This window comes from Tupaia chinensis, unplaced genomic scaffold (genome assembly GCF_000334495.1).
Source record: "Tupaia chinensis unplaced genomic scaffold, TupChi_1.0 Scaffold149831_1, whole genome shotgun sequence".
Lineage (NCBI taxonomy): Eukaryota > Metazoa > Chordata > Mammalia > Scandentia > Tupaiidae > Tupaia > Tupaia belangeri.
In genome coordinates this window covers 992,524-1,014,566 of record NW_006209676.1, presented here as the reverse complement: position 1 = coordinate 1,014,566, position 22,043 = coordinate 992,524, and the positions used below count along the sequence as shown (strand labels likewise).

The 22,043-nt window shown below is 40.6% G+C and overlaps 1 pseudogene; it reads left to right on the top strand.

The window, feature by feature from the left end:
* The first annotated feature begins 406 nt into the window (after positions 1-406).
* LOC106734213 (ATP synthase subunit beta, mitochondrial pseudogene) overlaps positions 407-22,043 on the top strand; it is a 37,908-nt pseudogene continuing 16,271 nt past the window's right edge.

Genomic DNA, 22,043 nt, shown 5'->3' with positions numbered 1-22,043 from the left:
GCCGGCCTCGGCGGCGCCTGCGCGTCCTGCTCGCGGTTGTCGCCCGCCATTTTTGGAGCTTCTCAGACCTGGGAAGGATCCCGCCCCCGGTGTCTTCGCCGAGGCCCCTCCCCGGGTCGCGGCGCTGGCGTTTCCCTCCGGCCCCTCCCGGCTCCTGCCGCCCACACCCACCGCCCGCGCGGCGCGCTGCGGGAGCGGCGGCGGCGGCCGGGCTAGCGGGGCGTCAGAGCTGAGGGTTGTTAGCGATTGTAGTTGACGAGGCGCTTTCGCCGCGAGGGGGAAAGGTTTCGAGAACTGTTGGGGACCCCCTTAGCCGCAGAGGACCTGGACGGAACACTGCCGGCCCCAGGCCGACTGGCGGCGTCCTCGGGAGTGAAGCGGCGGCCGCTCGTGGCGCCGGCGGCAGCATCGGCTAGTGAGTGAGCGGGCAGTGCCGCTCGGATGGGAGATGGGGCTCGACTTCGGAGCTGGGTGTCTCCGCTCAGTCGAGGACTGCTCTCCGCGGCTTTGAAATGGACGCGAGAATCCTAGCCTTCTAGGTGCCAAAAGGGAAACAGTCCCCAACAGGTCATTACTATTACTGTGCTGTTGAACCTAGTCTCTTCCTACTCGCCACCTGCCTCTGGGGCCGGGGCTCCCACCTTTCACCTGCGTAACAACTTTCCACTGCGAAAGTGAATCTTTACTCTCCTGAATAATCACCCCCTTTGATGACTGAATTATCACTATAGCCAGCTCTGGTTCAGTACCACCTTAGAATCACGTGATTTGTTTGTAGTCTTCAGGGCCAATCTCCAGTAGGTTTTACCCCGATTTCTGTTTCTCTCCCAGGAGGTGCAAGGTGTATGGCTTTTCGTTGGAAGAAGTCACAACCATCCAGGTCGCAAAGACTGCTTCTGTTACAGCTCTGCTTGTTACGAATGGTGCCAGTCCCAATCCATACTAATAGGTAACTTCACCTGATTTCCTAGGTTCAAAGCTGTGAGCTTCCAAATCTGGTTTGAAGATCTCTCCGTCTATGAATTATTAGTAACTACCTCCTGTACAAGATCTGAAAAATCCTTACCATCTGCTTTCTCTCTAAAACTGATCCGTTACTACATAAGCTATCACTCCCCGCTTCCTCCATCACTTCTTTCATAAGGTTTTGTATCTTCAGAATTTTAGCCTCAGACTTTTTCCTGGTTTTCAAGTTTCCATTCTCTTCAAAAATTGGGGCGGCCCTCCAACATGGTTCAAATCCCTGACCTAACAGCTTGAAAATCAGGCAAGTGTTTGTGCATGCCCAAGATCTCCAGAGGAGAGTGGAGATGATGGGATCACAGCATGGCCATTACCCCAGGGCATGATTTCTCACTTTCCCTCTCTGTCTCTCTCCAGCAATTCTATGTGCCCTTTAGCAAAATCCTTTTTAAAAAAAAGAAAAAATGGGCAGCCTCATGGCCTGGTGGTTAAGGGAACAAGATCCCACAATGTAGACAACACAGTTTGAAATATTGCCAGCACCTTGAAAAACATGCTGCCCTGTACATATGTACCCAAGATTCTGACAGAATGGAGAAATGGAGGAGAAAAGGATTACAACATGACCTTGCCACATGTGTGGAGAGATTGTTTTCTCCTTCTCCCTCTGGCAAGTACATGCACCCTCTAGGAAATAAAATAAAAAAAAAAAATTCAGTATTAATACTCCCTCAAGTCGCTATCCAACAACCTTCCTTTCACTGTCACATTTATCAAAAGAAGTAGTCATGGCCTTTGCTAGTCCCCATCTTTTCCTTTTCCCTGTCCCTTCGAGACACTTCCCTAGATCTATACCTACTTGGCTTTCTGGTCTTTGGATTATTTTGCTAGCATCTCTTTCTCCTATCCCATACTTCAACCCCTAGTTCTTCATACTTTAGGAAATCTCCCCAAATTACTGTCTCTCCCTGATTTTTTTTAAACGGCTCTTCCTCTTCAGCTTCTTGCCGATAAACTTCAGCTCAAAACTTAACATTTAACATTTAAAGTAATTTATCTCTCAGCCAGTGGTATGATTAAGATGATTAATCCCACATGACCTGCTACATGGTTTGAGTCCCAGACCCAGTGGCTTAAAAAACACTAGGGACATGTGTGTACATGCCCAAAATCCCAAAAGGAGAGATGGAAGGAAAGGGATTGCAATGTGACCATCCCCCATGGAGGTACTTTCTCACTATACCTCTTTTTCCCTCTCATATCTCTGTACAACTAATGCATGTACCTTCTAGCAAATTAAAAATTAATAAATTCTGAGTTTATAGAAATGTAAGTTTTTCTTTACTTTGATCTCACATTTAATATTAGTAGTAATTACATAGTCCCCTAGGCTCTGAATTCTAGGGCCGGACTTGATTTCTTTCTCAACAAGTCCCCTATCTCCAGTCACATCCTTTGCTTTTTCTTTTATTTCTGCTATCAAAGCCTCACCCTTCTTATCTCCTTTTGTCTTCCACCAGAACAATTATAATAGCCTTCTAAACAGTCCTTCACCTTCTTTTAGAAATCTCACATTTTGACTTTGTTACAGAATTACACATTTCCCAGAAACTTCTGCCTTTATGAAATTCTTCATCAAGATTTTTAAGTATCACAATGTTCATTAATAGCTTTAATATGATTGAAATATCAAAAAGAGGGGCCAGCAGGTGGCGTGATGTTTAAGGGCGCTGGACTCCCACGTGGCCAACTGCAGTTCAAGTCCCAGACCTGGCAGCTTCCTCTCTCTCTCTCTCTCTTTGTCTCTCTCTCTCTCGCTCTCTCACCCTCTCTGGTCAGATTTAAATAAATAAATAAATATAAAGTTCAATAAAACAATTCTTTATAAAAAAGAAATATCAAAAAGAAGACCCATGCCCATTAAACTTTTATTTGAACTCAATCTCAGCAAACCTTGTCAAAAAGTAGATATTTAATATTATAAATAAAAAAAATGTATTCCACAGTCTATGAAATGTGTGAACATTGAACAGGAGTTCCTGTAGTTTATCTTTTTTAACTTTATATAATGTTTTGTCTAGAGTTTTTTATTGCATTTCTTGTTTTCCTCATATATGTACCAAATCATAATGGGTATGGAAATATGTTATCTACAATTAATATTTATTAAACAATAACATGAAGAACTTTGCCTTATAATGCAAAGAGCTAGTTTGTGACTGTGTAGGTAGAAAAATTTCTTTTCTTTTTTTAAGAGAGATTTTTTTCTATAGGGTACATGCACTTACCAGAGAGTCAGAGACAGAAAACAAGAAATCAAGCCCCAGTGGGATGGCCCCACTGTAGTCCCTTTTTCTCCATTCTCTTCTAAGGATTTTGGACATACAAGCACATCCACCCTGCATGAATTTTAAGCCACCAGGTCTGGGACCTGAACTGCTATCCACCACATGACAGTCCAGTGATGTAACCATTATGCCATCTGTTGGTCCCAGATAGCACAATTTCTTTAAAAATTTGACTTGGGCCAGGAAGTGGCTTGGTAGTTAAGGCACTGAACTCCTACCTGGCCAACTACTGTTCAATTCCAGGACAAGTCAGCTTGAAAAATCTTCTGGTGCCTCCAAAATCCCAAGAGAATGGAGGAAAAAGGGATTGCTATGGCCATCCCCCTGGGGGAAATTTCTCACTTTCCCTCTCTGATGAGCACATGTGCCCTGTGGCCAAAACCTTAAAAAATAAAATAAAATAAAAAGTCTTCTTACCTCTACAGATAACTTTAACATGTAAAAGGTTTCAGTTGTTCCACTGATCTTATGGTTTTAGTTAAAGTAAGAGACATTCTATCAATTTTTCTTTTGATGATTTTTCTTTCATAGGCTCTTTTTTTTTATTTTCTTTAATTTTGCCAGCGGGCTTAGGTGCTTACCAGAAAGACAGAGAGAATGAGAAAGTACTCCTCTTGAGGCATGGACATGGCACAGTCTGCAATTCTTTCTCCATCTCTCCCTCCTTTCAAGATTTTTGAGAACTCATTCACACACACCTGACTTGTTTCTCAAGCCACCAGGTCTAGGACTCGAAGCATGTGTTTGGCCATGTGGTATCCAGCTGCCTTAACCACCAAGCCATTGAGCCAGCTCTCACAGAAAGTCTTTTTGAATAACATTTGATTCATTATTATTTCCTTTCCCTTCCCTTTTATAGAATTCTAGGTGCAGTTACTAGATACTTAGACCAAAGAGAGGTCTTTCTCTTCACTTTTACCATCTCCACAAACCTTTTTTCATGAACACTATCTCATCTTAATCTTTCCCAGATCAAGTATTCTTCCTTCACATTTTTCACTTGGTTACAAGACTTTTGCTATTTATATTGTTAGTCCTTTGCAGAAAACAAAAATTTTCCCTTCTTTCTACTCTTGCAATTAAGGTGTGCTGCCCATTGGTGGCAGTAATGTGCCATAGTGTCCTCCCTATGGGATTAAACTACGATTTTCCATTCTTTTTTTTTAACATTAAAAGTGCAGTTCCTTCTAAAAATGAGCAGTTTTGCTCCAATATTAAGACAGACCCAGAATAACTTCCCTTCCATAATCTAAACTGGTCGCAAGCAAAACTATCCCCAGTCTAGAGGATCAGAACTGCTCAGATAAGGAGGAGAAGAGGAGGAGAATCACAGGCTGAAGGCTGAAACTAGTGTGGTAGGAGTTGAGGATTCTTACATATTACTTAGGGTAGAGAGTGTATGAATGGAACAGCCATTTTCTTGCTCCAACTTTCTTGGTGTCTTGAGAATTTCTACCTCATTGCTTATTTCAAGAGGTCTAATGAGGGGCTACTTTGGAAATTATTCTTGAGAGAATAGGTATCTAAAACATTTTCATATAGATAGAAAATTCAGCCTCTAGTTTTGGAGTCAAAGAAATGCTAAAGGAAACAAATCATAACAAATGCACCACACAAAAACATAGGATGAAAAGCAAGAAACTCATCCTAATTCTTTCCACCTCCAGAACCACACCCCAGGGACAACTTCTTTTAGATGTTTTTGTTTGTTTGAGATCCAACCTTTCTAAATATGCTCATATCAACTTGACAATATCTGACTCCCTGCTATGAAAGACAAAGACTACACTAACACTCGTTGGTCCAATATTTAATAACTATATTCATTTTAGTCCTTTAGTTGATTTTCTTTGTGACTTTAAACAATACAATGTAAAATGAAACAACTTTAAATAGGCTAAGTATGTTAGGGTTACATCTTGTTCTCTACAGTATTATTGTCAAAACTATTAGAAAGTCACTTGAAGGGAAATGTGCAGAACATCAGGATCAAATGGATTCTCTTCCCTTACTATCAATTGCCTAAATATTTGTGTTTCATATTCAGGTCACAAACTTGTATAGCTTTATTTTTCCTGGAATACTTTCCCCCTCTTCATATTTTACCTAATTTATCATATCAAGTTTCTCCATTTTTTCTATTATTTTACAGATACTCTTTTGCTCCCTGGTACCTGTCCCTAATGAACCTCTGACCCTCTCTGCCTCTCTTTCACCTAATTGTTCTTTAACTCTGCCCATACAATGGAGGATTTCCCGTTACTATGCTTCAAGATTGGAGCTACTCTTTTAGAATCTATGTTTTTCTTTATTTATTTTACTGTTTTGCTAGAGAACATCCTTAGCAGCTACTTATGAAAGAATGGAAGATAAAATTTCAGTTTTGGGAAATTTTAAACCATGTCCCTTTTTCTAAATCATTTTAACAGAGTTTGAATTTACTTCCCCTCAGAACTCTCAAGGCATTGTTAAGTATATTCTAGTTGCCCTTAATATTGATAAATTAGATGGAAGTGTATTTTTTTTTTCAGTAGATGATTAGTTCTTTAATCCTATCACCACCATCAGAAACTTCATTTGCGGTCAAAGAAATGCTAAAGGAAACAAATCGTAACAAATCACACCACACACAAAAACTTCATGTTGTACTTATTTTAATTTTCTTTATTACTTGTAGCTCACCTCTGGATCAAATTATTTTATGGAAACATATTCAAATCATGTCCTAAGATCTTTTGTTGCATATATTTTATAGTCATGTTATTTCTTAAAAGAACTATTTAAATATTATGTTCATGTGACCAATTAAAACAGTAATAAGTTATTGACCTATTCTTTTTTCTTAAAGATTTAATTTTTATTTTATTATTTATTTTTTTTAATTTGACCAAAGAGAGACAAACTGGAGGTGGGGGTAGTGAGAAATCAAGCCACTAGTCAAAACGCTAGTCAAACCATAATCAGCCATGGGGAGTCTGGTGCCCTTAACCACCATGTCACCTGCCAGCCCCCCAATTGGCCTATTCTTTTCCCCTTTCATCTTAGTTTCCCTAAAGGCAGCCACTATTACCCATTTTTAGAAGCTTATAGACTTTCTAGTTAATAGTAGTGTTTTGACATTTCTAGGGATGAAAATTTAATGACAAGTCATCAGAATTGTACATTTTTTTTCTTTCTAAGTCAATGTAAGTAATCAATGAAAAAATGAACATAAATATCTTCTGTCAATAACACCTAGGTAGGGAACCAGCAGTTAGCGTAATGGCTATGTCGCTGGACTCCCACGTAGTCGACCGCGGTTCGTGTCCCGGACCCGGTGGCTTAAAACTCACGCCGGGCGCGTGTGCGTGCATGCCCAAGATCCCGAGAGGAGAATGGAGGAGAACGGATTGCGGCGTGACCATCCCCCCTGGGGGGTGATTTCTCGCTTTCTGTCTCTATGTCTCTCTCTGTCTGTCTGGCGAGCGCACGCGCCCTACAGTGAAAATCTCTCCAAAAAATAAAAAATAAAATAAATAAATAAATAACACCTAGGTAGACACGCATTGAGTGTCCCTATTACTACATGTAGAAGACACTTGGTATTTCATTGTTTAGTACAGCCTTAGTAACATAATACACCACAGATTTAAAACATAGTTTGATAAACTGTGCTCCCATGAACTGTACACCCATAGAACCATCACCATAATCTAGGTACTGAATATATCTGTCATCTCCAAAAGTTAAATCATCCCCCTTTGTAAACTATCTTCCTCTTCCCCAGTATTTTATTTATCCCATCCCCAAGCAATTCAGTCTGCTAATCACAGTAATCTACTTTTGGTCTACTATCTGCTTTTAGCCACTTTAGGTTAATTGCATTTTTTATAATTTTATATAAATGAAATGATGCATTACTTTTTTTTTTGTCCTTCCTCTTTTTTAAAAAATTTGTGGGAGGGCATGTGCACACACCAGAGAAAGAGAGAGTGACAAAATATCCCCCAGAAGAATGGCCATACCGCAATTCCTTTCCTCCATTCTCCTCAGGATTTTTGGGTACATACCACACTCATGCCAGCATGTTTTTCAAGCCTCTGAGACTCAAACCATGCAGTCATATAGGATCCAGCCACCTTAACCAGTGTGCTGCCAGCTGGCCCTGTCTTTTCTTTACTCAGCTATTTTGAGATTCACTCATTTGTTGTGTGTATTAATCATTCCTTTTTTAGTACTGCTATAGTGTTTATTATATGATTATACTACAGTTTGTCCATTTCCTTTTTTTTTTTTTCCTTTGGAGAGGTTTTTGCTGTAGGGCACGTGCGCTCGCCAGGCAGAGAGAGAGACAGAGAGACAGAAAGCGAGAAATCACCCCCCAAGGGGGATGGTCACGCCGCAATCCCTTCTCCTCCATTCTCCTCTCGGGATCTTGGGCACGCACGCAGACGCTCCTGGTGTGAGTTTTAACCCACCGGTTCCGGGACTCGAACTGCGGTCGAGTACGTGGGAGTCCAGCGACATAGCCATTACGCTAACTGCTGGCTCCCTCCATTTGCTTTTTTGAAGAGAGAATGGAAGAAAAGGAATTGCGGCACAGCCATCCTCCCTGGGCTTTCTCACTTTCTATCTCTGTGTCTCTTTCTACCAAGCACAATGCACCCTATGGCAAATTAAACAAAGAAACAAAATGTGTGTGTAGACACACACAGGTGCAAACAATCCGAATAGGCAGCTCTCAAAAGTAGACATATGAACAGCCAACAAGCATATGAAAACATGCTCAACATCACTAATCATCAGAGAAATGCAAGATGCAAGTTAAACCACAATGAGATAACGTCTCAGCCCAGTAGGAATGGCTATTATCAAAAAGACAAAGAATAATATTGGCAAGGATGGGGAGAAAGGGGAACTCTTTACACTGTTGGTGGGAATATAAATTAGTATAGATGTTATGGGTAGCAATTTTTAGGTTCCTTAACTAAAATTAGAACAGCCATATAATCATGTAATCCTACGGGCATATATCCAAAGGAAAGAAAATCATTATGTCCTAAAGATATCTGCCCCTCACTAGCAGCACTATTCACAATAGCCAAGTATGGAATTAACCTAATTGTCCATTAATAGATAAATGATTAAAGAAAATGTGATATACATACATTGGGTTGTCTGAAAAGTCATAATGCATTTTTGCATACACACACACAATGAAATATTATTCAGACATTTTAAAAAAATGAAATCTTGTCATTTGAGACATTGGCAAGGTTGGAGGATATCGTGTTAAATGAAACCAGCCAAGCACAGAAAGAAATATCACATGATCTCGCTCATGTGGGAACTAAAAAAGATGACCTCTTAGAAGTAGAGAAGAGTGATTACAAGAAGCTGGGGAGTGTGGTGAGAAGTAGAGATAGAAAGATATTTGTTAACGGTCACAGAATTAGAGATAATTAAGAGGAACAAGTTCTAGTGCACTAAAGAGCAGGATAACTATAGTTAACAATAATTTTATCTTATATCTCAGAGTAGCTAAAAGGATTGTGAATGTTCTCCAAGTAATGACAATGGTTGAAATGATGGATGCTAATTATCCACATGAGATCGTTATGCATTGTGTTCTCATATACAAAAATAACATGGATCCCACAAAGATATACAATTACTGTATGTCAATAAAAATAAATATTTTTCTTTTAAAAAAGAAGCCTTAGTAGGCTTAAAAAAATACATTAAAAGAATGAGAATAGGGAAAACATTGAGGCATTTATTTCATTAAAATAAATTATTTTCAGTGTTTATCGATATTTTGTGTTATTGAGTTAGTTATCAAGAAAGTCATAATGTATTTTTCTTTGCAAAAATGCATCCTAACTTGGGACCAGCAGTTAGTGTAATGGCTATGTCGCTGGACTCCCACGTAGTCGACCACGGTTCGAGTCCCAGACCTGGTGGCTTAAACTCACGCCGTGTGCGTGTGTGCCCAAGATCCCCAGAGGAGAATGGAGGAGAAGGGATTGCGGTGTGGCCATTCCCCCTGGGGGTGATATCTCGCTTTCTATCTCTCTGTCTCTCTGTCTGTCTGGCGAGTGCACGCACCCTATAGCAAAAAAAAAAAAAAAAAAACACGCCAAAAAAAGGAAAAAAAAATGCATCCTAACCTTTCCAATGACCCAAAATTTACTTCAGTAAAGTATCCTTTCATATTCTTTACAGTGTGATGAACCATAAACCTGCAGCTATGTTTTAGGAAATTGTCAAACTGTTCTGTAAAGAAAAAAAAAAAAATAGCTTGAGTAAAAATCCTGATATTTGTTTAACTGAGTAGTAAATATGTGTACATTCATTTTTTATTCTCTCTTCTTTTGGTCATCTTTGAAATTTTCACAGTAAAGACTATAAAAATTACCATGGATACAGCCAGCTAGAGAAAGAGATTTGGGTTGGCAAATGAACTTGCTAATGATTCCCTCACATTTACCAACAGCTAAACGAATCACCAGTCATAGGCAGAATTAAATAACCTCAGACTTGCACATGGGATTTAGGCCTGCCCCATAACCTCATAACAGAGGAACAGAGAATTTGTTGAATTCTACAGACAAACCAGGAGAGAGAGAGAGACTGAAACAGAGAAAGCCCGTAAAGGGCTTAGCCTTTCTATTCTTTTTTTTTTTGGCTTGCTAGAAGGTGCATGAGTTTACTGAATGTACAGGGGAACAGAGAGAGAGAAAGTGAGAAATCACTCTCCTCCATTCTCCTCGTGGGATTTTGGGCATGCATTCACATGCTCTGGGCATGTTTTTCAAGCTACCAGATCCAGGACTCAGACTGCACAGTCGGACATGTGGCAATCTAACTGCTTTAGCCACCATGTGGCCAGCTAGCCTAAGAGTTTAACTTTTCAAAAGTGATTCTTCTTACTTCATCAGTCAGAGAAATCATTCATATTCCCCTGGGGAGAGAGAACATTAATAACTGATAGTAAGGGGAATCTAGAATGAAAAGAGGAACAGGGTGACAATTATGCACACGTATGCACATGTGTATTTGTGCACATACATGCACATATGTGTTTGTGTGTTAATTTTTTTTAAGAGAAAGATTTTTGCTATAGGGTGTATGTGCTCGCTGGAAAGACAGAGAAAGAAAGAAAGCAAGAAATCATCCTCTAGGGGGATCTTGGGTACACATGCACATACGCTCAGCATGAGGTTAAGCCGCCAGGTCCAGGACTCGAACCACAGTCAATTATGTGGGAGTAACCATTACGCCATCTGCTGGTCTCTTGTATGTTAATTTTTATAGCCCCCTCAATATATTATTTGTTTTTAGAGAATACTCATGGACATGGAAAATAAAACACAATATAATAGTGGATAAATGGTAATCATTAATGTATAAGGTTGTATAAACAATTTGATACCAATTTTGACATTATGTTGGGGACTGTTCTTTATCAACACATACACATGGCTGTGTATGTATTCACATATATATACTTACGCTCACACAGGGAAAATAAAAACTAGTTTTGTTTTCTTTTAGAAGTTTTTGGATTAGAGGTGTGTGTGCTTACCAGAGAGAGCGAGACAGAGACAGTGAGAGCAAAAGTAAGAACTTAACCTTCGGGGGATGACCACGCTGCAATCTTCTCCATTCTCCTCCTGGGATCTTGGGCACACACACATGCACGTGTGCCCAGCATGTTTCAAGCCACTGGGTCCTGGACTCAAACCCTGGTTAGCCATGTGGGAGTCCAATGACATAATCATGATACCATCTGCTAGTCCCAAAAGTATATCAAAATATTAACATTGCGTATTTCTGAAATATTATAATTACGAACCTTTTTAAAACATTTTTTAATTGCCAGAGGGCACATGTGCTTGCCAGAAAGAGATAGACAAACAGAAAGAGAAAAGGAGAAAGCATCCCCTAATGGGGCATGGTCATGCCACAATCTTGTCTTCATTTCACCAATGTGTCAGGATTTGGGGCATAAATATACATGTACCTGACATGTTTTTCAAGCCTCCAGGACTGAGATTTGAACCACATTTGGCCATGTGGGACCCAGTTCCCTTAACAACTAGACTATGGAGCTTGTCCCTTTTTAAACTTTAATTTTTTTTCTAATTATAAAAAGTAATATACATGCCCATGATTAAAAACAAAACAAACAAAAAAACCTACATTGCAAAGGATATATGCAGAAGGAACTAAGTCTTCCTCACATCCCAGATCCCCAGCTTCCTTTCCAGAAGAACCATTTCTATAGATTTCCAGGTGTATTCCAGAAATATTTTAGGCCGATCTCATCATAAAGATATATAAACTCCCTTTTACTGTACTCCCCCCCTTTTTTTTTACATAGACGAGAGCACACTATTAACATTGTACTGCACCTTCTTTTTTTCCTAACAACTAAGATTGAAGATTATTTATCTGTAAATACTTTCTTTTTGACAGTTGAACAATATTTCATTATATTGGTGTACTATAAAGATATTTAGATTTTGTGTTTTGTTTTTAAATCTTTAACTATTAAAACAGTCTTACACATTCACTTTTATATATTTGGAAGATAAATGGAATTGCTATATGGAATGGTTTTTTAATTTGTTATTAATTTAAAATTTGTATCTATATTTTCAACTGCCCTCCAAAGAGATAGTACTAATTTATACCCACAAATTACACTAAAACAAGCAGCATACATAACTGTGAGTGTATATAATTTTATTTTTTCTAAGAAATTAAATTACATGCTATGGCTAACAAAAACACTAGAAGAAACTACTCAGATTAGTTAACAGTAGTTTTCACAAAATATTAGAATCAGGGAACCAGCAGTTAGCGTAATGGCTATGTTGCTGGACTCCCACATAGTCGACCGCGGTTCGTGCCCCGGACCCGGTGGCTTAAAACTCACGCCGGGCGCGTGTGCATGCGTGCCCAAGATCCCGAGAGGAGAATAGAGAAGGGATTGCGGCGTGACCATCCCCCCTGGGGGGTGATTTCTCGCTTTCTGTCTCTATGTGTCTCTCTGTCTGTCTGGCGAGCGCATGTGCCCTATAGCAGAAAAAATAAAAAAAAACTTCTCCAAAAAAAAAAATATATATATATTAGAATCATACACTATCTTTACCTCTTCATACTTTTGTGCATGTTTGAAAAATTTTTTAAAGTAAACATATACTATTATTGATGCCAGAACAAGCAGAGATGCTTGTTCCAAGAACCAGAAGCCAGGTTTATGCCACTGGCCACTTGACAAAGAAACAGGAGTTGAATAAGGAATTTATTCAGTGAGGCCAACACTATGAAGAGGGTGAACTAAAGTTCATAAGCGTCTCCGCCATACTGAACAAGATAGAAAATTATATAAAGGGAGGGTTCAGTGGGAGTGTACATGCAGAAGCAAAGACCAAATTATTCATTGCCTTGAGGCAGAATTACAAGGAGGCCTGGTCATTGTCCTTGGGCAGGATCACAAGGAGACCTGATAGAATTGGGGACAATCACTGCTTAAGGGGCAGTTTTTGTTCTGGGCACTCAAGAAAGAATGACCTATTTCAGTTCTCTGCCAGAGGCTTAAAGATAAACAATGATTAGCAGGGCAGCAAGAACAAAATGAAGTCAGTCAAGACAGCTCTTAGATCCTGGCTTAGAAGCAGTGAGGGCCTAGGTATGACTTCGCATATTTTGAGGTGATAAAGTCTTCTCAGCCAGTCATATGGATGGTGGTTAGTGGTGTCTTTCTCCTCCCTGTCTCTATAGCCCAACATCTGTGAACACTCAGTAAGGTTACCGTTAATTTAACTATATAGTTAAACATTAGGCTCAATTTATCATGAGGGAGGTAAAGGTTAGGTTCTGTAAGACTCAGTATCAGCGTGAGAAAGTGAAAGTTAGAAGTTAAAGACTGATCTTTCTAATCTATTAAGATAGATTTTTGAGACCAAGTATAGTTCCTTATGACTTGGTTGCATCACAATCAGAGAAAAAATTTAAAATGTTTTTAAAACAAAATACTGAGATCAGCAGTTAGCATAATGACTATGTCACTGGACTCTCATGTAGTCGACCGGTTCGAGTCACGGACCCAGTGGCTTAAACTCACACCGGGCATGTGTGCATGCATGCCAAAGATCCCAGGAGGAGAATAGAGGAGAAAGGATTGCTGTGTGGCCATCTGCCCTAAGGAGTGACTTTTCGCTTTCTGTCTCTCTGTCTCTCTCTGTCTTTCTGGCGAGTGCACACACCCTATAGCAAAAACCTCTCCCTAAATAAATAAATAAATAAATAAATAGAATTACAAATATCATTTTGGATTTTACCTTTGAGGCTAAAAATAACTGCATTAATTTATTACAAATACCATAAAGATGGCATTAAAACACTGATCTTGATATATAAATAATTAAAGAGCTATTAAAGTAATTGCATCTGATATTTACTTCTCAAAGATTCTTTTAACTTAGGGCTAAATGTATAATCCTTTTAAATAAATAATTGTTATGCATAAGTGCCATAAGCAGATATCTAAAACTGGAAAGGAACCATGAGACTAAAGTCCATGAGAACTCTCATTAGAATGAGTGAGACTCAAGGAATCTACAGGTGCCTACAAGAGGCTAAGACCAAGGTATATTGTGATTTCTAAAATGAATTTCCTGTCTGATGTAAGGCAGGAAGAATCTGGGAATGGAATAACTGACATACATAACACTTTAATTCATTTAACGAACGTTGTATATGACTATTACATATAAAGGACCATGATGGGTGTTGGGAAGACAATGATGAACAAGACAGAGTCCCTGCCTTTTCAGAGATTTATATTCTAGCAGGAGACAAAAGTATTAAATAGCTATCAATAGTTATATAATAAAGGTGTATATAAATACTAGGTATATAATAACAATTTTCTCTCTCTAATTTTTCTAGAGCTTGCATGTGCCTACCCAGAGAGAGACTGAGAGAGAGGGAAAGTAAAAAAGTTCCCCATTGGGGGTTAGTCACATTGTAATCTCTTCTATTTTTCCTTTTGGGATTTTGGACCATCAGGTCTGGGACTCAAAGGGCACTGTAGGTATGTGAGATCCAGCTACCTTAACCATAACTCCATCATCTGGCCCCTATACGAACTATTCTATTAAAATTGTTATAAATGCTTTGAAGAAGTATAGGACTCTATGAAGCTTCATCATAGCGGCACCTGACTGGTACAAGGATTATCAAAAAAGCATCTTCAGAGAAACTCTGCTGGCCTATCTGTGATGACACTTGCTAAGACTCTCTGCTGCACAGGCTGGAACTACATGGGAAGCCCTAGTTTTCTGGTCCAAGCTAAAGGCCAGGCACAGATGCATGTGCTTGTAATCCCAGTGACTCAGAAGGCTGTGACAGGAGGGTTACAAATTCAAGTCTTGCTCAGGCAACATACTGAGACCCTGTCTAAAAAAGAGCCAATCCAGTTGGTGTCTACCTGTAGTTCCAAAGGGACCCTGTCCAGAAAGAGAGAGAAAGAGAGAGAAAAGAAAGGAAGAAAGGAAGGAAGGAAAGAGGGAGGGAGGGAAGGAAGGAGGGAGGGAAGGAAGGAAGGAAAAAAGGGAGGAAGCAAAGAAAGAAAGAAGGAAAGAAACAAAATTCTGCTTCAGCAGAGACCTGAAGAAGATGAGTAGCCTGGAGGAGGGGACCACATGTACAGAGGCCCTATATCAGAAAGGAACATAGAACATTTAAGGAACCAAAAACAGGTGAATATGGATAGAAGGCAGAAGGCACAGGAGAATGCACAGAATAATCCTGGTCCACCGTGGTGCTTCCCAAGCCACACCCTTTCTTGGGTGAGGAAATCAGAGTCAAGGGAACATGCACACCTGGAGCCTGTACCACCCTCCTTTCTTTTTTCTTTTTTTTTCTCTTCCTAATTTGCTATAGGGCACGTGCACTCTCCAGAGAAAGATGAGGGTGGAGAGGTACAGGGGAGAAATCACCCTGAGGGGGAAAGTCATGCTGTAATCCCTTCTCCATTCTCTTCTGAGATTGGGGCACACATACCCATGCGTATGTTTCCAGTTGCCAGGTCCAGAACTTAAACTGTGCAGTTAGGCCCATCTGGGATCCAGCTGCCTTAACCATCATGCCACTCACTGGACCCACACCACCCTCCTTTCTAGAAACATCCTCTGGGTACCCTGGAGTTCCTTGTCCAATTATCCCTGAGCTTGTTTCAAGACCTGTGCAACCCTCTTTCAGGGTTGAATGTGAATGTGAACCTAACTACTGGTGTACATATTCCTGGGTTCAGAATTTATCCAAAGGGCAGCCATTCATCAGAAATGTGAAACATGCAGATAGATTTGAACACATATGTGCATGCAAGGTCCCTGCACTGCTGGATAGAACCTGGGATGAGAAGAAATAGTGAAGGCTGGGGCTAAGTTCTCAGCTCAGCTGAAACACGAGAAGTACAGAAACTTCTTGTTTGTGAACTTAAAATGCAAACCTAGCCTTCTAGGTAGTCATGGAAAATATATTTGTCATTAAGAGTATATCACATGTTCGGGACTGGCAGGTGGTGTGGTGGTTAAGGCACGGGACTCCCACACGGTGGACTGCCGTTCAGTCCCAGACCTGATGATTTGTTTTCTCTCTCTCTCTCCCTGGTCAAATTGAATAATAATAATTATAAGTAAAATTAAATGAATAGTTCTTTAAAAAAATTTTAAAGAGTGTATCACATATTTTTTGTTTATCAACTTGGTTTTTAATTATTTATTTTTATTTATTCATTTGTTTATTTTAATTTGGCCAGAGAGCGACAGAGAGAAAGAGAGAGAGAAAGTGAGAAAGCAAGCCACCAGGTCTGGGACTCAAACCATGGTTGGCCATGTGGGAGTGTCCAGTGCCTTAACCACCATGCCACCTGCTGGTCCCCTCAACTTGTTTTATTTAAAACTCACGCCGGGCGCGTGTGCGTGCGTGCCCAAGATCCCGAGAGGAGAATGGAGGAGAAGGGATTGCGGTGATGCCAGAACAAGCAGAGATGCTTGTTCCAAGAACCAGAAGCCAGGTTTATGCCACTGGCCACTTGACAAAGAAACAGGAGTTGAATAAGGAATTTATTCAGTGAGGCCAACACTATGAAGAGGGTGAACTAAAGTTCATAAGCGTCTCCGCCATACTGAACAAGATAGAAAATTATATAAAGGGAGGGTTCAGTGGGAGTGTACATGCAGAAGCAAAGACCAAATTATTCATTGCCTTGAGGCAGAATTACAAGGAGGCCTGGTCATTGTCCTTGGGCAGGATCACAAGGAGACCTGATAGAATTGGGGACAATCACTGCTTAAGGGGCAGTTTTTGTTCTGGGCACTCAAGAAAGAATGACCTATTTCAGTTCTCTGCCAGAGGCTTAAAGATAAACAATGATTAGCAGGGCAGCAAGAACAAAATGAAGTCAGTCAAGACAGCTCTTAGATCCTGGCTTAGAAGCAGTGAGGGCCTAGGTATGACTTCGCATATTTTGAGGTGATAAAGTCTTCTCAGCCAGTCATATGGATGGTGGTTAGTGGTGTCTTTCTCCTCCCTGTCTCTATAGCCCAACATCTGTGAACACTCAGTAAGGTTACCGTTAATTTAACTATATAGTTAAACATTAGGCTCAATTTATCATGAGGGAGGTAAAGGTTAGGTTCTGTAAGACTCAGTATCAGCGTGAGAAAGTGAAAGTTAGAAGTTAAAGACTGATCTTTCTAATCTATTAAGATAGATTTTTGAGACCAAGTATAGTTCCTTATGACTTGGTTGCATCACAATCAGAGAAAAAATTTAAAATGTTTTTAAAACAAAATACTGAGATCAGCAGTTAGCATAATGACTATGTCACTGGACTCTCATGTAGTCGACCGGTTCGAGTCACGGACCCAGTGGCTTAAACTCACACCGGGCATGTGTGCATGCATGCCAAAGATCCCAGGAGGAGAATAGAGGAGAAAGGATTGCTGTGTGGCCATCTGCCCTAAGGAGTGACTTTTCGCTTTCTGTCTCTCTGTCTCTCTCTGTCTTTCTGGCGAGTGCACACACCCTATAGCAAAAACCTCTCCCTAAATAAATAAATAAATAAATAAATAGAATTACAAATATCATTTTGGATTTTACCTTTGAGGCTAAAAATAACTGCATTAATTTATTACAAATACCATAAAAGATGGCATTAAAACACTGATCTTGATATATAAATAATTAAAGAGCTATTAAAGTAATTGCATCTGATATTTACTTCTCAAAGATTCTTTTAACTTAGGGCTAAATGTATAATCCTTTTAAATAAATAATTGTTATGCATAAGTGCCATAAGCAGATATCTAAAACTGGAAAGGAACCATGAGACTAAAGTCCATGAGAACTCTCATTAGAATGAGTGAGACTCAAGGAATCTACAGGTGCCTACAAGAGGCTAAGACCAAGGTATATTGTGATTTCTAAAATGAATTTCCTGTCTGATGTAAGGCAGGAAGAATCTGGGAATGGAATAACTGACATACATAACACTTTAATTCATTTAACGAACGTTGTATATGACTATTACATATAAAGGACCATGATGGGTGTTGGGAAGACAATGATGAACAAGACAGAGTCCCTGCCTTTTCAGAGATTTATATTCTAGCAGGAGACAAAAGTATTAAATAGCTATCAATAGTTATATAATAAAGGTGTATATAAATACTAGGTATATAATAACAATTTTCTCTCTCTAATTTTTCTAGAGCTTGCATGTGCCTACCCAGAGAGAGACTGAGAGAGAGGGAAAGTAAAAAAGTTCCCCATTGGGGGTTAGTCACATTGTAATCTCTTCTATTTTTCCTTTTGGGATTTTGGACCATCAGGTCTGGGACTCAAAGGGCACTGTAGGTATGTGAGATCCAGCTACCTTAACCATAACTCCATCATCTGGCCCCTATACGAACTATTCTATTAAAATTGTTATAAATGCTTTGAAGAAGTATAGGACTCTATGAAGCTTCATCATAGCGGCACCTGACTGGTACAAGGATTATCAAAAAAGCATCTTCAGAGAAACTCTGCTGGCCTATCTGTGATGACACTTGCTAAGACTCTCTGCTGCACAGGCTGGAACTACATGGGAAGCCCTAGTTTTCTGGTCCAAGCTAAAGGCCAGGCACAGATGCATGTGCTTGTAATCCCAGTGACTCAGAAGGCTGTGACAGGAGGGTTACAAATTCAAGTCTTGCTCAGGCAACATACTGAGACCCTGTCTAAAAAAGAGCCAATCCAGTTGGTGTCTACCTGTAGTTCCAAAGGGACCCTGTCCAGAAAGAGAGAGAAAGAGAGAGAAAAGAAAGGAAGAAAGGAAGGAAGGAAAGAGGGAGGGAGGGAAGGAAGGAGGGAGGGAAGGAAGGAAGGAAAAAAGGGAGGAAGCAAAGAAAGAAAGAAGGAAAGAAACAAAATTCTGCTTCAGCAGAGACCTGAAGAAGATGAGTAGCCTGGAGGAGGGGACCACATGTACAGAGGCCCTATATCAGAAAGGAACATAGAACATTTAAGGAACCAAAAACAGGTGAATATGGATAGAAGGCAGAAGGCACAGGAGAATGCACAGAATAATCCTGGTCCACCGTGGTGCTTCCCAAGCCACACCCTTTCTTGGGTGAGGAAATCAGAGTCAAGGGAACATGCACACCTGGAGCCTGTACCACCCTCCTTTCTTTTTTCTTTTTTTTTCTCTTCCTAATTTGCTATAGGGCACGTGCACTCTCCAGAGAAAGATGAGGGTGGAGAGGTACAGGGGAGAAATCACCCTGAGGGGGAAAGTCATGCTGTAATCCCTTCTCCATTCTCTTCTGAGATTGGGGCACACATACCCATGCGTATGTTTCCAGTTGCCAGGTCCAGAACTTAAACTGTGCAGTTAGGCCCATCTGGGATCCAGCTGCCTTAACCATCATGCCACTCACTGGACCCACACCACCCTCCTTTCTAGAAACATCCTCTGGGTACCCTGGAGTTCCTTGTCCAATTATCCCTGAGCTTGTTTCAAGACCTGTGCAACCCTCTTTCAGGGTTGAATGTGAATGTGAACCTAACTACTGGTGTACATATTCCTGGGTTCAGAATTTATCCAAAGGGCAGCCATTCATCAGAAATGTGAAACATGCAGATAGATTTGAACACATATGTGCATGCAAGGTCCCTGCACTGCTGGATAGAACCTGGGATGAGAAGAAATAGTGAAGGCTGGGGCTAAGTTCTCAGCTCAGCTGAAACACGAGAAGTACAGAAACTTCTTGTTTGTGAACTTAAAATGCAAACCTAGCCTTCTAGGTAGTCATGGAAAATATATTTGTCATTAAGAGTATATCACATGTTCGGGACTGGCAGGTGGTGTGGTGGTTAAGGCACGGGACTCCCACACGGTGGACTGCCGTTCAGTCCCAGACCTGATGATTTGTTTTCTCTCTCTCTCTCCCTGGTCAAATTGAATAATAATAATTATAAGTAAAATTAAATGAATAGTTCTTTAAAAAAATTTTAAAGAGTGTATCACATATTTTTTGTTTATCAACTTGGTTTTTAATTATTTATTTTTATTTATTCATTTGTTTATTTTAATTTGGCCAGAGAGCGACAGAGAGAAAGAGAGAGAGAAAGTGAGAAAGCAAGCCACCAGGTCTGGGACTCAAACCATGGTTGGCCATGTGGGAGTGTCCAGTGCCTTAACCACCATGCCACCTGCTGGTCCCCTCAACTTGTTTTATAACCTTGAATTACTTAGAAATTTAGTATGTGAAATTCTATTTATGTTCTTGATCCAGCCTGGATGAGGTTAAGAATGAGCCTGATATATTTGTAAGTCTCATTTTGATCTTTATTCTAAGAACCATAGGAGACAAAGGGTTATAAACAGGAGAACAATCTGATCAGATTTACGAAGATTACTAGTTGTTGTGTGAACAATGTATTAGAGGTAGACCAGAGAATATATGGAAAGAAGTCTCTTGAGGCACTTCAGACAAGAATGGAAGGCAACTTGGAGTAGTGTGAATGTGGAGGAGGTAACAAAGAACAGAAGGCTTTAAGAGATGATTTGGGGGAACCAGCAGTTAGCATAATGGCTATGTTGCTGGACTCCCACGTAGTCGACCGCGGTTCGCGTCCCCGGACCCGGTGGCTTAAAACTCACGCCGGGCGCGTGTGCGTACGTGCCCAAGATCCCGAGAGGAGAATGGAAGAGAAGGGATTGCGGCGTGACCATCCCCCCTGGGGGGTGATTTCTCGCTTTCTGTCTCTATGTCTCTCTCTGTCTGTCTGGCGAGCGCACGCGCCCTATAGCGAAAAAACCTCTCAAAAAAAAAAAAATGATTTGGCAGAAAAGTCACCCCCAAGAAACAAGGTGATTGAATATGAATCACTCTGAAATGTATGGCTGGTACAATTTGATAACATTTACAGAGATGAGAAATACAAAAGGAGAACCAGGCTTTCATCTCCTCTCCTCTCCTCTCCTCTCCTCTTTCTATTTTTTTCTCTTTTTGATCAGGGTAGGTTGATAGAATCATGTTCTAGCTAGAACCTGGTGGTTACTTCTTTTAGTAGTTTTCAAAATTGTGTTTGACAATTACAAACAATTATTTTTTCTGATTATGATGACACCCTTCCCTTTTTTCTCTTGGATCAAATAACTGATAAAGGAAGAGACCTATTTTTTGGGGGGTAGGGGAGAGGGTTTTGCTATAGGGCGTGTGCACTCGCCAGACAGAGACAGAGAGACAGAAAGCAAGAAATCACCCCCCAGGGGGGATGACCACACTGCAATCCCTTCTCCATTCTCCTCTTGGGATCTTGGGCACGCACGCACACACACGTGCCCGGCGTGAGTTTTAAGCCACCGGTTCCAGGACACAAACCGCGGTCGACTACATGGGAGTCCAGTGAGATAGCCATTATGCTAACTGCTGGTCCCGAGGAGACCTATTTGAAGAAGCACCAGAATAAGCACCTGCTGTAAGAATGATCCACGAGTGCATTGGAGGCAGTGCAAATGACTGCAGCTTTGGGTCATGAGCAATGGCATGCATCTCACCACTCAAGAACCCAGCTCCAGTAAAATCTATGCTGGAGTGGGATTGGGGTAGGTGGGCTCCTCTGCTTTGTCCCTTGATAAGAACTGCACAGGTGAGAGGGTTGCTAGATTCATGAGTGTGTGTTGATGGGCTCACAGTCTGTGGAAACACTCCTATATTGTGGAGAATGGTGTGGGAAAAATCGGAAGAGAAAGAGCAGTTGTTAGCTCAGAAATAGACTGATAGTTGTTCCTCTGGCTAAGGCTTTACAGATGCTTAGAGAGAAGACAGCCCTGTCTGCATTGGATTTCAAGTTGAATCAGATATCAAACCAATGTGAAATAGAACCAAGAACTTTGTCACAATTCTTTGCCATTTCTTTCTTTTTTTTTTTTTTTTGGAGAGGTTTTCACTATAGGGCACGTGCACTCGCCAGACAGAGAGAGACATAGAGACAGAAAGTGAGAAATCCCCCCCTAGGGGGGATGGTCACGCCGCAATCCCTTCTCCTCCATTCTCCTCTCAGGATCTTGGGCACACACGCACACATGCCCGACATGAGTTTTTTAAGCCACCGGGTCCGGGACTCGAACCATGGTCAACTACGTGGGAGTCCAGTGACATAGCCATTATGCTAACTGCTGGT